At 36.7% G+C, this 16,266-nt stretch overlaps 1 protein-coding gene across 1 annotated transcript in view; it reads left to right on the top strand.

The window, feature by feature from the left end:
• Nucleotides 1–10,056: 10,056 nt before the first annotated feature.
• TPPP3 (tubulin polymerization promoting protein family member 3) overlaps nucleotides 10,057–16,266 on the top strand; it is a 17,557-nt gene continuing 11,347 nt past the window's right edge. The window contains exon 1 of the mRNA XM_072422911.1: nucleotides 10,057–10,301. The gene's annotated coding sequence lies outside the window, so the exon portion shown is untranslated. The remainder of the gene's footprint in view (nucleotides 10,302–16,266) is intronic.

A 16,266-nucleotide genomic window follows, 5' to 3' on the forward strand; every position in this document is an offset into this window, starting at 1 on the left:
TTTTGATTGCCCTAAAAATGTAGACAATTTATCATCATACTGTCTCTGTAACAGCGGTCGCCAACTGGTGAAAATTTTGGTGGTCCACGGCTCTGGTCGGTGCATCCCCCAGCGGGGTAAGGAGAAGCACAGCTTATTAAAGAATCACTTGTATTCTGTTATTTGTTCTACATTATGGTTCTAGTATACAGAATGATGAAGCTACTTACCATTTAAATAAAGAATGTTCATTTTGTGTACTTTTTAAAGATTGCTTAACTCACTACACTATCTAATATGGGCTGTTGCCATCACAAAATCCTTTGCAAATGGTGACATCCTGAGTCAATATTTTCACAGATTTGTATACAACATAAAGTCACCTTGGAGCTTTTTGCGGGATTGTGCCTACCCATACCATATCCCAGAGGTAAGCACAATTCTGGATGTTCTTTTAGGACTTGATAATCATAGAAGGTATATACAGAACCATAGCATGCCTACTGTATAGCAAACTTTTTAGTTCTTGTATAGGTTTGCATTAAATAAAGGCTTACTACCCCACAACTGGCAGACAGCAGATGTGGCACCAGTATTTATTACTAAATCTGAGCATGGAAAGTACAGACTCATAAATCTGACATCATCTGTTTGTTAAATATTTGGAGGTAATTGCTGTGAACATAAACCAGCATATTTAACACTTTGCTTCACAAATTAATGTTTGATTGACCCTTATTCACATATTATAATTTTTACTTATACTTCTTTGTGGATTTTTTCGACAAAAATAAAGGTTATGTTTGTATATGAAAGTAATGTTGCATTTAAACTTATTACACATTGCATACGGATTAAATCCAATTCAGTTATATTAAGCAAAGATGATATTTTTATGAAATAGTCAGTTTGGCATTATAGCACATCAATAATATTTTTATGATATACAAGTCCACATTTGCAGAAAGGTAATGGCCAAACACAGCTCAATTTCCCATGTAAAAGGCTGTTACATGTACCTATATACTTATATAAGCATAAAATTAAGAATATTATCAGTTTGTTATGCCCTATGTATACTTTACGCCCATATAAAAAACTATAAGTACTACTTTATAGTTTGTACAAATACCTTTCAAAGTCTTACCCAAGTACACGTGATATGAACCAATGCCTAATAGGGTTATCTTTGGAACAAAATGTCATACAAAGAAATAGAAGCTCCATTAGGTTTTTTTGGAGAGCCTAAACTTATTTATCAAAACGAAGGGAGGATGGGGTAATGGATCTCCCCGAAACAGGGGCAAAGTGGAAATATTCCAGTAGGGATGTCTGATCTTGTGATAGTTTACAAAGGTAAGATTTTCCCATATTTTGTAAAGATTTCCACTTATGCCAATCAGCCACTACATTAAAACTACTGACCGGTAGCATTATTATCTCCTTAGAATGACACCTGATATGAGGTAAGACATCAGTCACTTATTGAGGGTTTTGTGCTAGAAGCAGGAAAATAGGCAAGTGGAAGGACCTGAAAGACTGACAAAGGCCAACTTGTGATATGATGTGACTGGGACAAAGAGTCTCCAAATCAGCAGATTGTGTAGGATGTATAGGATGTATCAATATGTCGTGGTTCGGCCTAATAAAAGTGGTTCAAGAAAAGACAACTAGTGAACTGGTGAAATGGTTATGGGCTTCCAGGGTTCCTTGATGTATGTGGGGAAGGGGGGCTAGTCTGTCTGGTCCGATCCTACAGAAGACCTACTATAAATGCTAAAATAAAATAAATGCTAAAAACTTAATGTTAGCAATGGTAGAAACCTAACAGAACACACTGTGTATCGCAGCATATGGGGCTGCATAGTTCAAGAATGTCCATGTGAAGTTATGTTAAAGTTATATTTTACACCAAATATTTAAAAAATTATTGAAAATTATTTAGCTATATTCTGGATATTAAAAGGCTAGTTGCATTTCCGTTCAGTCTGTTTAGTAGCTAGTTTTCTCTGTTGATATACAGATTAACTGGTTATTTAGGTTTAATTAAGATCATAAGACCATAGTTGAAATTATTTTTTGTTTTGTAAAAAGCAATACATCATAAATTCTGTATGGTGTGAAGGTGAAATAACTGGACTGTACAAAGAAATAATATAATGCAGTGGTATGTTTATTTTTTTTTTAATAAAGTATAAATATTACATTATTTATTTCATTTTTAGTATTTTGTACAATACTTGAACTTGTGTTTTATTAGTATTTATACCCAACAACAATTTATTATATTGCAGTTTAACAAGCCCTATATGCCTGGCTACGTTTGTTTACTTTTTTCAGGTTTCTTTCTATTCTAATTTTACATGGTGACCCCAATATTACGCATTGCTTTTTATAGTATCAACTCTATACTATGCTGTACCTGTACAATTTCAATAGTAAATTCAACAGACCAAAATGGAGCAAATAATAAGAAAGAAAATGTCATTAATAGGGTTTACATAGACTTTAGTTTTCAATTTTTTGTATTTGTCCTTATCTGCCGTGTTCAATTTTTATCAGAATTGTTAACAAAATGTTTTCTTTGGCATGATGAGTAGATAGAGTTTAAACATTTGGTTTGAGATAATAGTAGATCTTATTTTGCCTTATAATCTTTGTGGCTGTGATAAAGGTAAGTATAAAAGATAATTAGACAATGCTTAGTTTAAGAACGCATGGCATGTCATATAAACATTTGCCATGTATTTTTCAGTGCATTTTTCTTTTATCACCGTGTTTATCCTTTTTTTGCAGCTCAGTGCTACTAATTTCCTCCAGCCTCCTTGTGCCCTCAGCCTCTTGATTCCTTCTCAAACTTTTTCAGTTTAGTTACCTACAATCTGTCCCAGAGCACAACTAGCAGACAGTAACCCCATAACTGGGATTACCTAAACAAGAACCTATGGCCAGATCATCAGTTATTTTTGTAATGAAAGTTGCAGATTTTAAATAAACAGTGAAGCTATAAAAAACAAAGCCACATTCACTTAGCTATGTACCTGCAGTCATTGTGGACACGTGTGTATAAACAATCCTTTCTGAACCAGGGTTCCCCCAGAGGTTTATAGGGGGTTTCTTGAGAAGTCAACAGAAGGGGATTAATGTTCTGCCTGACAATGCTTGTGTAGATCTGACACCAGCATCACCCAGCAGAACCAAAGATCTGGAACTAAGGATTTTTAACATAAAGGGACCCTACATTTAACTACAGGGACTTCAGAGAGTGAAAGGAAAAGAAGCACAGGGATCTAAACAGCTGATACGCAAGGAGCTTACTGATATTAAAGCTACGTACACACGTGCAATATTTGTTATTGGAAAGGATTGTGAAAGGACAAATTACTGCACGATGCATGAACGAGCGCTGTACATACAGCACCATTCTGCTCTATGGAGAGGGCAGGGGGGAGAACGATGGAGCAGCACCCCGCTGTGCTCTCACCCCTTCACTTTCATTACAATCGTATGTCATTCATCATTCGTAGATCCGCCAGGACGGTCGTTCGGACGAGGGACAACAAGCACTGTACACACACCAGATTCTCATCCGATATCAGCCCTGAGCCCATTATCAGATGAGAATCATTTGACGTGTGAGAAAACATAATGACAAAGGGATGTTATCGTGTGCAGCTTCACCTTTTACTGTCCAGCCACAGGGTGAGAAACTCCTGGAAGGGGGCACAGGATGGTGATCATGTCAACAGTGAGATGGTCTCATAGACAACCCTCCTACCCATCAGAAAGGTTCCTGGAACTTTTGTTTGATCTGAACACAGACTAGGAAGGGTGTTCACAAAAACAATACAGAAGAAAGCAATCAATTTTCATCAGGTAAATTAACTGACTTATCTCTAGAAAGAAATGTTTGATTAGCATCCATGTCTGTCATGTATCCATGGCCAAAGATTTTTAACACTGCCGTATGGGTTATATTTTAAAGTAAATGGGCTGTACCAAAATTTAGCCTAACCGTGTCCAGCACTTTTTAATTTTGTTTGGACAGAGTCTGAAAATTTTTCACTGCTGATAGGTTTTAAAGTTGATTTCTGGTCATAGGTGAAGATAAATACATTACCTCTCTGTTCTTTTCATCTCTACCCAAGCTATAGTTTTTATTTTTTTGAAAATGTAAGAGACTACAGTGACATGAGGGTGGAAGGGTCTTTCTTGAACCCTCCGACCACCTTCCCTATCTTTTTCTTGATGATTTGGATAATGTCCATTGGCAGTCACAGGACTTCATGAAAGGTTCCTCACAGTCTACACAAGGTCTACACGTCTTTTAGGAGCAGCATGAAGTCAGAAGGCTGAACTCTACTGGAGGGGCTAAAAAGTGCCATGTGTTCTCTCATATTTAGAAGTACCAGGTCATGGGTTTTAATGACTACCTTTTGCAAAACAAAGTTATTTTACACAGGACAGACAAAGTACTTGTATGGATCAACATGTGAAGGCAAAAAGCAAAACAGTCTAGCATAGACATCTGGATCACTGAAGCAGCTGAACAGAACTACACATCTTTTGTCAGGTAAACAGTTTGCATGATTGTATTTCATCTGTATATATATTTTTAAATGGGCGCTCTATGACTGTGGTGGCAATCAATAGAATTAAAAGAATAAGAGCATAAATAGGAAATGTCTGGAGACAGCACCATTCACATACAATGCAATGATGCTTTTGTTGTATAAGACAATGCCTAGGAACAATAATCAGTTGTGTCTGTTTATCCATTCCCTTCTTATGACATACAGCCTGGCTGCTGTGATACTGCTGTCATGAATGTGCAAGTCAAAGAAGCCTTTTATTTTGTTAGCGCATGTCAGGCCAGATATCAATCTATTCAGCCAGATAACTGTCAGATTATTTGAACATATTGTATTCAAGTAAATATATATTTACTACAGTGTGTGTGCATATATATTTATTTATATGTCATAAGTCATGTATAGGCTACCTTTTATTTTTATTACCTTCATTTCTTAGGTGGCTGTGCTCTTCGGCATGTCCCCAGTCTCCAACAACTTCTTTATTTGCAGACTCAGGCCATCTCTTGTAGCATGCTTGTAGTCTGTGACCATCTCCTGTTATAGTTCTGCAGTCTTTATCAGCTTTTTTAGCATTACATATACTAAATAACATGTGTGTTGTTGATATCAGGGGGATGCACAATGTCATGAATGAAGGCTACCACCAGTTTAGTCTGATCCTAGAATAAAATCTGCTCTTGAAATCACTCACATTCCCTGCTAGCCCATGTATATTTAGTGTAACGGATTGGCTCTGCCTCCTGCATTACAGCATAACCAAGAAACAAATACCATGTCAAATTTAGGTACTAAACCAGAAATATTTAAAAATAGGTGTCATTTAAAATGTGTATATTTTGTTATGGTGCTTTAATTTCTAAATATAATTTAGCTTTGAAAACACAGTAATGGTAGAGGAATCAGGACATCCTAAGTGGTTTAGCACTAAAAACTTCCTTCTTGTGATAATCCATGATTGATTACATTTTCTTCAAGTACTGGAAATGAGGGAAATCCATAGGCATTATTAAGATAAATTGTTCTACTTGGCCTTTGCTTTGTTTGCAAATTACACACAAATGAGGTTTCCCTGCAACTGTTTTTCACAGCGACCATTTAAGTGTGACAACCACACTATTAGTGTTATATGGTGGGACTAAGCTGACTTTAGTAGGACTTCCATGATCACAAGTGAAGGTGATAGTAAAAGATGATTTATTGATATACGGGAAAATACAAGGACTCCACCATACATCAAGTTCATCATACATGTTCCAATCTGACCATAAATTCTTTGTATAATCTCCATTACAATGACCCAAACGATTTGAGGACTTTGATAAACTATCCATTCTAATACTGCCCAATTAGACAGGCCCTTTTGGTAGACCTAATTGAGATTGCCCAGTCAGATTGTAATGTGAATGGTAGAATTACCAGATTTCAATATAAAGGATAAAATGGTTTATTTAGAAAACAAATTATTTGTTGATTACATGGCAACAGTAAGAACTTTTTTCAGACCGGTGGTCGCAATTCACAATGTTAGCTGCTCCCAGGCACCCCTAGTCAACTTCAGCATTGACATTTGGCTGAGTACAGTTGCAGTGTGCTTTAATGTGTTTATTATTATCCAGTATTTATATAGCACCGGCATTATATGTAAAGCTTTACAAAGTCCATAGTCATGTCACTAGCTGTCTCTCAAAAGGGCTCACAATCTAACATCCTTACCATAGTCATATGTCATTAACACAGTCCAAGGTAAAGCCAATTACCTAACTGCATGTTTTTGGAATGTGGAAGGAAACCCACACAAACATGGAGAGAACCTGCAAACTCCATGCAGATAGTGCCCTGACTGAGATTCGAACCTGGGACCTAGCACTGCAAAGGCCGGAGTGCTAACCTCTGAGCAACAGTGATAGTGTTTATACAATGCAAAGGACTCAGGGGCATCTCTTTTCCTCCAGTGGCAACCATGTTCAGCTGTGTTTAACCATAAGTGCTGTAGTTGGAACATGTCATCATTCAAGCCAATGGAAGTGGCTTCAGTCAGGGGCAGCCAGATTCTGTATATCACATTCATGAACCTTGCCACAAACACTGCAACATGAATGCAACCATGTGCAAATGTTTGCACAAAGTAGTTCTCAACCCATTCAGTTGAATAGGAGCATTTGGAATCACAGTCGACTGTAGTAAAGCACTGACATCTGAAGTCTGAAAGATGTCTTTATGGGAGAAAATTGCAACAAAGTGAGGGCAATTCACTTTTTGAGACAGTTGTCATTGGGGATTAAACAGGGGTGTTGATTAGAGCATTATGCAGGGCATATGTCAAGGCGTGGAGCCTCAGAATGAGTTGATCAGCATTCTGCTGTCTAATGAGCTGTCAGCACAGGGTATTTTAAACTTTGCTACAACAAGTAGTATTGTTTAAAAAGTAAAGAAGATGCTCTCACATATTACTGTTCATTGCATCACAACTGCATCATCAAACCGCTAATATTCCTTTGTCCTGGATGAACACAATCTGCAACTAAGGGGTTGTGATAAATTTGGGTTCACTGCAGCACAGTATGCAAGACAAATCTATATAGCTATATCATTCAAAAATAAATTAACAACTAAATTGGCATCACATATTCCCAACAGATATTTTGTGGTACATACCAATATGAGTAAATCCTAGAACAGACCCAGACTGGACTGGATGGGACATCATACACAAAGCTGTTGTTCATAATAATCAGATGTTTACTCTTTTTTTATGATTTTCATGATACATATAATAGAATAGGTGACTGTGGTAATGATCAGCAATTGTTCTTTTATCCTCTAAATCCTTAGATTCTCATATTTCTAATTTCCTCCAGGGGCAGTCTGGAATTCTGCAGAAAGAGTTTGGGTTGGTTACCAAACAAACAGAAGTTTGGACTGGAGAGCTCAACCCATATATCCCAATTGTCCTCATTTTGGTGGGAAATGTCTGACTTTTGGACCTTTAATGTGGCAGAACAGCAAAGAAGTCGAGAAGTTGGATGCAACTTTTGCTGATTTGGCAATAAATGGATCAAGGCTGTGCCTAAGATTTTGGATTGAAAGATTTTTAGAAGTATTAAATTCTGCACCTTTTGTTAGCCAGAAGCATAAGAATACAGAAGGTTAGATAAACAAACAAATATCTGTGCTCAGTAACTGGGAAAGTTTTCACCTTTTATATATTGTTTTATATCCTAGTGGCCGAATGGCCTCCTATGATATGGTACATGAATATTTCCACTTGGCAAAGCTAACAACATAACCCTAAATATCTTATTAGCTGTCTGTAAGGGTGGCATTCTGACCCTCACTGTAATAAAGACATTTCTCCCACTGACCACCATTGTAAGGGGTATTCTTTATACTGAGCTCCAAATAATTGATTTTAGCAGGGGTTCCCTGAGACTTTACATTTATTTTAAAGGTTTTCCTTGCATGTGATTGGGCATCACATGCAAGGAAAACTAAAAACACATAATATGTGCTTGCACATGATTGGAGTCTATGGAGCTTCACCTCATTTACTAAGCTAAGCAAAGTATTCTATGTAAGGGGATAATTCACTTTACTAGGTGAACAGTCATTTTCCTCACTAAGTATCAATACCAGTTGCCTTAAAAATAAAATACTCCTTCCAACATTATTTCATTCTTGTTGCATTTCCTGTAGCAATACCAGCCACTTAAAGCCTGTACGTTCTCCAAGGAGGGCTGCATGGCATTTCATCGGTGGGTTATAGTGATGACAGCTGATCATGAAAGCAAATTGTGATGAAAAAGGACAATTGTGGAAGACTTTTTCCAAAGGGTGACAAGACCTAGCCCCAAGTTGTCAATCACCAAACCCAAGCACTGCTGTTATGGGGGACTGCATGACATTAATCTTCATCTAAGCTATCTGTTGGTGGCTGCATTTTTATCTGTATATGTTTTTTTGCAACCTTAACCCTTTCATTTCTGTTGATCCTGCCAGTAACAGAAGTTGTAGTGAAGTGACAACACTCACTATGTTGTATCTGTAGAACAGTGTTGTAACCCTACCTGCTCACTCCTGATTTAAACCATAGATCATCACCCCCTCTCCATATCTTTCTGTAGTAAACTGAATAGGGCTCATAACACTGCTTAAAATTTAGGTGCACCATAGACAGAAAACACAAAGTTAGGGTCTCCCTGGTTTTTAAGTAGGATCTACAGATATTTTTCTTCACTTTCAGCACTTATCGGACATACACTTTAATCTTTAATAAGTTTTGGGTGCCATTTATTGTCTGTTACTTCCCCCACCTCCTAGATCAGGGGTGTCAAACTCTGGCCCGCGGGCAAATCTGGCCCTCAAGGTCCTTTTTTTTGGCCCCCCAATGAATCCCAAAAATTAACTACAACTGGCCTGCCCGCCCGCGTTACAACCTCACATCATCATTTTTAATACATACAATACATAGACATTATTACTGTACACCCATCATGTGACACAAAGCCTAGCCAATGATCACATAGTGCCCGACTACCAGGGGCATTGTGTTTGTTTCAATCCATTAGAGACTGCAAACTTGTGATGTGAGAGGATGAACAACACACAGCCTGCATAGATAGATAGAAATTAGTTTTTTCAATCCTGCGTGTAGAGTGGGTTGTCTTTGTTAGTTATGGATGAAGTAGTAAACCTCAATTTTTTCAATAAATTTCAAGTTCAAGAACTGCACGATGCATGAACGAGTGCTGTACATACAGCACCGTTCTGCTCTATGGAGAGGGGAGGGGGAGAGCGACAGAGCGGCACCCTGCTGAGCGCTCTCCCCCTTCCCTTGCATTAGGATCGGTCGTCGTTCATCATTCGTGGATCCGCCAGGACAAGTCCACGAACGATGAACGACGCGGGCTGTACACACGCCCGAAGCCGATTATCAGGCGAGAAAAATTTGACGTGTGTAGGTAGCTTTAGTTTTTAATTTTGGCCCTCTGTGTATTTGAGTTTGATACACTCCTTGGGGCAGGGTCTTCTCCTCCTCCTGTGTCACTGTCTGTCATTTGCAACCTCTATTTAATGTACAGCGCTGCTTAATATGTTGGCGCTATAAAAATCCTGTTTATTATTATTATTATAAATATTAATAAAAATAATAATAATAATAATGTCACCTTTCTGCTGATGTGTCAAATAAAAAAAGCAAGCTACATTCATAAACATAAAATATAAATACCTGTATAAAGAATAGTATTTTCAAGTTTATTCTGCGTATTTGGATTGTCATCTTATATCTGCAATATATGAAGGCATTTATTTATATAACACCAGCATCATTTGCAGTGATATGGCATGTGATATAATATTTGTATAATATTTATTATTGTGTATTATTATTCATATCACAGCTGCGGAATCTTGGACACAATGTGGCCCTGTACATCCCTAATTGCCAGCCTTTGTTTTATCCTGACACACCCACAGCACCCCATCTACAGCCTTCTCCACCAAGTGAAATCTTGTCTGCTGCAAGCAAGAGGAATACATCTCTTACGCCTCTCTCTATGACCTTGGTCACTTATATTTATATTACACTCCCTTGATGTTTTACAGGATGTCTCTATGGATACAGGAATAAACACAAGATAATAGCCCTACAGTCTTTAAAGCAGCATTTCATTCTACAGGCCAGGAGGGGAGAGGAGGCTTCTATAGCAGAACAGAGGGAATCAGGAGGTAAGAGCAGGATTCTCTTTCATAGCACATTTCTTTCATAATAAAATCCATTTTTATTTTGCTTTCCTAATCTTTACCTGCTGGAAAGATCAGCTTAGCAATGCATTTGCTTCCAAATTCCTATGCAAAACATTTTCAGCAGGTGCACAAAAAAGGCCAAAATGTGCATGGATCTTTGAGGAAGGGATACAATGCTAATGCTTTTTGCAGAATGAAATAAAACCCTTTTTGCCAGCACTGAGATGTGCTTTATTTCTGAATAAAGTCATGCATGGTGTCCCAGGCATGTTTTCATATAAACATTGCCCCTGTCTCCCTTGCCTGCTAATGTAGTATTTTTATCTCTGCTTCCCAGCTACTGTGCATGAGCCCAAGACAAATCTTTACATCTGTTCATGCAAGGGGGAAAGAAATTGTAATGATTTTCACTAGCTCCCAGTTTCCAGAGAAAAGTAAGGATTTATTTGTTACAGTGTGTATCATTTTACAACACTTTGATTTATATCAGTGAATACAGATTTTTTTGGATGCAGGATGGTACAGATTACTTGCTGCTGTTTTAACATTTCCAATGGAAGAAGTAGTTATATAGAGATTTATAATGTTGTTTCATCTTTTTCTGGCAAATGTGATACATAGCAGTAGACAGGCATAGACACAACCCAAAGCAAAGTAAAATTTCTATTGTAATTCACAGGTAGACCATTTGAAGTGTGTTAGTATCTAGGTTAGAGTAAACAAATAAGTCTGGTTTTGCAATCTATTCACTGGTTAAGTAACTGGTTTTAAATTAGGGAAATTAAAAGCAAAAATAGCATGACAGTTTTTGTCAAGGAATCATGCTGTCATACAGACTATGTGCTATGATTTTTTTCCTATGCTATCATATTAGAGTGTACTGTGGGACTTTTCCTTCTGTTTTGCTAATTTTAGTTTATTGAATGACAAATGGCACTTGATTGTGGGTGTCAGTGCAGAATTCATTCTGAGTGCACAGAGTGATATCAAATAGTTCTTACTTAGTTCTGAGGTTCAGAACTGACAGTGTGATGGGCATAGAGATGGCTTTGGTACTTTTGTATCAGTATTTAGCTATAATAGAACACAGATCAATCAATGTTTATTACAATGTGGGTGATTTACTAAAGGTTCTTCACTTACCACAAGGGATAATACACATGGCTTAGGTAAATGTGGTGTTTGCTTTGCAAAGAATACCCAATGCAAGGAAATAAAAAAAATGAATTTCTGTTGCATGTGTTTGGATGGTTGAAGTCTCATTTACCAGGCTAGGTGCAATATATTTTCAAAGGAGATAATTCACTTTACTATGTTAACCTTAAACTATCATTAACAAATCACACACTCATTTCTTTCAATAGATTCTATGTGTGAACTGTATGGTAATGGTTGGTGATATTAAACAACTGTGCACTCCAATGCTAATTGTTTTTAGCACATGATCCCTCGTCCTCAAAACTCAGAAATTTTAAATATACATACCAAGAAACAAAGAACTTTTTAAACATCTAGTCGACGTACATTGTTTTGTACCTTTGTAACAATGTGTGTCAACTAGATGCCTAAAAAGCCCTGTTTCTTAGTACGTATCTTTAAAATCAATGTTTGGTGATATTACATATAATACAAACAAATTACTTTTAATTACAAACAAGGGTGTTATATAGATGACACCCTTTGACATACACTGTGTCTATAATGATTAGATGATGGTCTTCTAATTTGGTATTTGTAACTATAGTCTATATGGTTCCTTGGGTGGTATAACAATTGGAATTATTGTCCCCTTTTCCACTCAATAGACTGGTTCTGGAGGTATTTGAAGTTCATCTCCCCTGCCCTGCTTCACAGGCCTACACATGAATTACCATCCAATACAGCTGTCCAGGGAAGCTCAGGCTTCAACAGATACCTGAAGGCAGACTATGCCTGATCTTTATCTGCAGGAGGAACCTGAAAACTATCACATTATCTCTTTACCATGACCATTTGCAGCAGAAATATGGCAGGGGTAATTAGATCCTAATGTACATGGTACACTTTTTCCTATGTGCATCATTCTGTGAGTAATCATTTGTACCCGCATAGGAATGCACATAAGTGAGCGCACATTACATGCACTATGAGAACATGTATAATGCCTGCAGGAACATGTCTTGTATTGTACACATTTATTTGTACATTGGTATTAGCAAAGATGTCTTCAACCAGATGTTAATCATTGTCATTTGCTAGTGATGATATCTCAGTATCAAAAACCCAACTTTGTCATAAACAGACTGTCTGCACTTTACTGTCTAAATAAGAAGCAGAATTTAGAATGAAATACATAGAGAAGGGCTACACTAAGCAGCTCTGTAGGGTGGGGCTCTAGTCTAAGCTCCTAATGTTTTCATCTCCAGACAGCTCATCCTGGATTGTATTTCTGCTATAATGATGCATGCTAATAAAATCAATGAGAATGTACATTAACAAATCAGTATTACTAAATCTTGGTAATGTTACTACTCCAAATCTGAAACCTGATTAAAAAATGATATACAATATACCAATATTACTTCTATTACCTTTCTAAATACTCTGCCTCTATAGACAACATATCATCCTTATACATACTATTGTTTTTAGGCAACACCTCTGCTATACACAGTCTTTGCATTAGCATGTCCCATCTACGTATAGTATATATGTAGAAATTTACAGCATAGGCCATAAATGTAGAGAATATTTGCTGAATATATGAATACAGTTCGTGTAGTATCTTTAGTCTGCGTAGGTATGGTTGGTATATTTTGATTTACACAATTATATTGAGGCCATTTATGTCTTCTTTCTATATAAAATACTATTTGTATCACATGTGTTATGATACCTTAAAAGATAAACTATTTATATATATAAAGGAGTCAATAAGGTTTGGTTCCTTCAATGTGTTTGTGCAGCATAACAATATGATTGTCTGCAGGGAATATTCATTTGTTAGAACATCTGTTTTCTCTGTCCCCAGAGATCTGGACATTGCTCTGTACACTTAGAACACTGAGAGCAGCTACATAAATATTCTATATCCATGTGCTGTACTCAAGACTTGCTGTCCCCTATGACACTTAAGTACTTAAATTAATTAATGGCTCCATTAAGATAAACATTTTAGAAATAGCAAAATTTTTTTTTTTGTCCAACCGCTGTGAAAAGAGACGTGCCGCTTTCCCCAAAATGTTCTCCTCTCTATGCTTACGTCACCACAGTCTGTTGTAATAATGATTGGTGGGAAGAGAAACAGCAGTGTCATGATCTCCCTGCAGGGCTCAGATGGTGGATGTGTACAATAAATGATTCAGTTATCCGGAATGTTATGTTAACTGTATAAATGTCAATGAAGAAACACCATCATGTTTGAAGTACAGGATTTATCATGCTTGCCAATGTGCATTACTAAATTTAAAATTACAAGACTAGCTAGGACTGAACAGAACTTGCACAAAAATATGTAACATATTGTTTGTATGACATGGAACATAAATTAATAATTTATGCCAGGAAATTGTAAATGGAGATCATTTAATGTGATGTTGGCCAGCTGTGGTCCATGGGAACTATGGCAATACAGAGTCATGCTGCTTAGAAATACTGAAATTGCTGTATCACACTATTCACATAAACTGTTAAAAGGGAAAACTAGAAGTTTCAATTTCTAAGGATGTGAAGTGTCCATTCTCGAAAGATAAACCACCATATCTATAAAGGTTCTCATTTACCCAGGTCATGGTTTAGCTAGTAGTAGGTCACAATCAACTGGACTTGATCTGTAATGCTGAAGATGTTTCACAGCTTATCAGTAACTTCTTTGGTTCTAATGAGTGTTGATAAAGCGTATAAATAAATGTTGGGCTGGGTTCCTGACACATATTAGAACTTAATAAATGGCTTGGATAAACTGAAGAATATGTTAATGCGTGGCTTACATTATTAGATTCCATTTTGATGGAAATATAATTCTAGGTAGGCCAATCGTTTATCAAATCAAAAGACCACTGATTGACATCTGAGAGTACTCCTGGTCACTGCTCTTTCCCAGTTAACCAGTTTCCCAGAGACCAGAAAGTGAACGACTATTCAGTGTCATGGGGACACATGCAGCATTCAAATACGGACAAACGTCAAGTCTTAAAACTAAAAGTAAAAACTTAAAGTTCTAGATGACGCTCCGTATAAATATAGTAGATCATGTGGTTCACTACCTACGAATTGCCAGTTAGAACTGATTCTTGCATCCACCAGAGAGAACTCTTGCCTCTCTGACAAACTGTGTATTTAGTAGGACTAAAGAAACATTAGTTAGTTTGGTCAGAATTTATTAATTGCCTATGGTATAGTGGGAAACAGCACTAAAGGAGTATTCTCTGAAAACAAATAAATTAAATGGGTTGGAAAACAATGGTTTACAATTTGCACACTAATGTAAACATATTCTTAAACATATTCTTAGACCTTTCTTCAATAAAACTGGTATAATCAGCTACATGTAGTGACACAAACCTTGTTTCTTACACTTATCTTTGCTTATTCATAAGAATGTCAAATGTGTCAGGGCTTTGTAGCAAGTCTAATCATGAACTATGAAGAAGATTGAGAGGGTGGACAATTCTTTGGTGGTAGCAACCTATACTTTCTTCTTGGAAAACTGTATCTTACTAATGTTTTCCTTGTCTGTACAGGATGCCATTGCCCAAACAAAGTCTCATTTGACTAGTGCAATCCTGATTAGGGCATGTTCCCACTAAAACCCATGCACAAGCTTTAAAAAGGTCAATTGGAAAATTGCAAACTACAACAGATCACACCCAAAATATAGCATGCTAGACTTTTACCCAACACACTGTTACACGGAGCTGAAAATAAATTATATAAACAAGAATACATTTTCTGACGTCCATGCATTGTGCTTCCCTGAAAAATAAATGACCACTTTTGGTAGAAAGAGCTCAGAAGACACAATTAGATGCTGACCATCCTCTACTGTCTAATCTAATAGAATAGCAGTCTAAATTGCATTAAACTGAAGTTAAATTGTACCTATTGTCCATAACTATTGGTCTGGGTTCCTGCACCATACATTACAATGGGAACATAAACCAAAAAATATGACTGTTGCTGGGGATGAAAAATTGGCAGTCAGTTTACAGAAAGGAATTTGATATTCTCACTACAAATATAATATACCTGTAATGTGACAAAACGACTGTTGTAGACATCAGTTAACCTTTTAACAAGTATAATTTAACCAAGAAACTTTTTGAAAGGGTCACTAGGCATTTTTAATGAAAGCTGCATATGCTTAGGTGACTTTCGAGTGAATAGGTTTACACCAGTTCAATGAATGAAAGGTGTTCATATGACACCAGAAAACTTCCAGCTGTAATGTGAGTGAACACATTCTGATATGTGTCTTTAGGCAAGGGTCCTATTTCAAATTACAGTTGCATGATTTTTATATTTATAGTGCAACCTGCATTGCATGATACAGTGAAAAAAAATGACCTGCTATGAATATCCAAGGTAACTGATCCCTTACTTCTATAAATACACTTTTACACATTTAACAGGTGTTTCAGTGTATTTTAAAAGTGGTCAAAATGCCAGAAGTGATTAAAATGCTGATAGCAGCTGCTTGACTACTGGTAACAGTGTATGTAAAGTGGATGGTGATGTGCTGATTAAGTGATCAGTAAAATTATTTAACACATTCAGGACCTTTAAAAAGCTACTGTATGAAGGTATGCCAACCAATGTAATGATTCTGAATCCATTTTATTATTCCACGATTTAAAGATTGTCAGTAATTGCAGATGCCAGCTTTTCTAGCTTGTGGGCACTATTGTAATGGTTATTAGCAAATGGAAGTAAATGTATATATATATATATATATATATATATATATATA

This window comes from Pyxicephalus adspersus, chromosome 9, assembly GCF_032062135.1.
Source record: "Pyxicephalus adspersus chromosome 9, UCB_Pads_2.0, whole genome shotgun sequence".
Lineage (NCBI taxonomy): Eukaryota > Metazoa > Chordata > Amphibia > Anura > Pyxicephalidae > Pyxicephalus > Pyxicephalus adspersus.